Source organism: Monopterus albus, unplaced genomic scaffold, assembly GCF_001952655.1.
Source record: "Monopterus albus unplaced genomic scaffold, M_albus_1.0 scaffold23.1, whole genome shotgun sequence".
Taxonomy (NCBI): Eukaryota; Metazoa; Chordata; class Actinopteri; order Synbranchiformes; family Synbranchidae; genus Monopterus; species Monopterus albus.
The window spans coordinates 3,968,266-3,971,089 of NW_018127903.1; positions in this window are offsets into that span (position 1 = coordinate 3,968,266).

Sequence of the window (2,824 nt, forward strand, 5' to 3'; positions counted from 1 at the left end):
TTTCCCATAGCTTCATTGTGTGGCTCATCAACTTTATACCTCTGTAGTTGCTACAACTCTGCACATCACCCTTGTTCTTAAAGATCGGCACTAGTACACTTCTTGTCCATTCCTCAGGCATCTTCTCACTCTCTAAAATCCTGTTGAACAAACTAGATAGAAACTCCACTGCTGTCTCTCCTAGACACTTCCACACCTCTACAGGTATGTCATCTGGACCAACAGCCTTTCCACTCTTCATTCTCCTCAGAGCCTTCCTCACCTCATCCTTTCTAATCTTTGCTACTTCCTGCTCTACAATATTCACCTCTTCCCCCCTTCTTTCCCTCTCATTTTCCTCATTCATCAGTTCCTCAAAATACTCCTTCCATCTTCTCTGTACACTCTCCTCACGAAATTGTCCGACTACAACATCGAAAAGCACAGCACCATCTACTTGTGTCTCCGCCTGAGAGGAGGCTGTGGACACTCTCACATTGTACTGTTTTGACAATACAACTGTCAGTATGTGTTCTATATGGGTGTTATAAATCTGTTGTTATAAATAACCCACGTTTGCATCTTGTCACACTTTTCAGTCATACTCGAATCCGTACATCAGATTGTTTCAAATTACATCAAATGAAAGAAGGAAATCTGTTGCATAATTTGTACTCATTACATTTTCATATCTTACTCCTGAACAGAGTTACAGGCAGTTCAATGGTTCCAGTGCACTTGTGACAATTTGCCATATAGTGTTTGTCACATATGTATATGACTGTTTGTCATCTCTTCAGTGGATATTTAGGTCACATGCTTCATGTAAGTCATTCATTTACATTTTGTTTTATTCTTTTTTTTTATTTTGATAAAGCCAAATTAAAAATGCACATAAAACTGGAAATTCACCTGATCATTAAATGACAGATGCCAAGGCTCAGAAATGAGCAGAAGTAACTGATAAAGGTTAGGGTGAGGTTCAAATTAAGAAATAGGGAAACACACATGGGTATGCAAGCTTCACTTTAAGTTTCAATTTAACCTGTGGTTAAATTGCTTTTTATGTTTTGTGTGTTTTATTTATAATTTTATCAAAGTTATTAGTGAGTAGGACATTCAATGAAATGGCAATAGCCTATCCTAGTATTTGTTTATTCTGCTTTTTAAACATCTTTTAAAATTATAAATGGATCAAAACAGTCGTTTGTCAGCCACAGTATCGAGGTGTTCCTAATAAACGACAAGGACACGACAAACACGTATAAAGTCCGACCCGACGAGACTGTGAGCAACTTCAAGCGCAGGGTGGAGAGCAGGGAGGGGGTGCCGGTGAGCCAGCAGATGCTCCTCTATCAGAGCCGGGAGCTGAATGGCGGGAAATTGTCCGACTACAACATCGAAAAGCACAGCACCATCTACTTGTGTCTCCGCCTGAGAGGAGGCTGTGGACACTCTCACATTGTACTGTTTTGACAATACAACTGTCAGTATGTGTTCTATATGGGTGTTATAAATCTGTTGTTATAAATAACCCACGTTTGCATCTTGTCACACTTTTCAGTCATACTCGAATCCGTACATCAGATTGTTTCAAATTACATCAAATGAAAGAAGGAAATCTGTTGCATAATTTGTACTCATTACATTTTCATATCTTACTCCTGAACAGAGTTACAGGCAGTTCAATGGTTCCAGTGCACTTGTGACAATTTGCCATATAGTGTTTGTCACATATGTATATGACTGTTTGTCATCTCTTCAGTGGATATTTAGGTCACATGCTTCATGTAAGTCATTCATTTACATTTTGTTTTATTCTTTTTTTTATTTTGATAAAGCCAAATTAAAAATGCACATAAAACTGGAAATTCACCTGATCATTAAATGACAGATGCCAAGGCTCAGAAATGAGCAGAAGTAACTGATAAAGGTTAGGGTGAGGTTCAAATTAAGATAAAGGGAAACACACATGGGTATGCAAGCTTCACTTTAAGTTTCAATTTAACCTGTGGTTAAATTGCTTTTTATGTTTTGTGTGTTTTATTTATAATTTTATCAAAGTTATTAGTGAGTAGGACATTCAGTGAAATGGCAATAGCCTATCCTAGTATTTGTTTATTCTGCTTTTTAAACATCTTTTAAAATTATAAATGGATCAAAACAGTCGTTTGTCAGCCACAGTTCATAATGAAATGATTTAGCCTTGCCTTATTAAAGCTGATGTGACCTTACATAATCATGAAAAAGTCCCCTGTCAACTTGCAATTGTTTGGAACCGACATGAAACAGCTGTTTATTACTCACCTGTTTGTTAAACCTGAATTATTAGGTGGTAAATTCATAAACATGCCACAGGGCAAAGTTACTAATGAATAAAACATGCTCTCATTAGCAGAGTCACGTTAAAGTTATTAAAGTAGGGAAGGGAAAACGAATCTGAAGTAAAGAGAAGGGTGTGACCAGCTATCTGTGTGTGAGTGGAACAACGCTCAGAGGTTGGTTTATGGAGGGAAGGATGTAACTGGCGGACAACATCAGAAAACAGTTTTAGAGGGTCTGTTCAGTTTAAAATAAAGTTAATACACATCCTTTTATTACAAATTAATCAAAACCAGACAGCTTGTTTTCTTGTTTATATATTTTATTGTTATGTTCTAAATGCTTATCTTAAATCGACCAATGTCACGTAATTCTGTTAAAAACGTTTGGTTTGGCTTTTTGCAAGGCACTGCTATAATTTACAATTGACAGTAACAACATGGTATATTTATACTAACTGGGTACTATATTTCCTGTGCTATGTCTTAGAGCTGTATCCTCCACAGACCAAAATGACACTTGG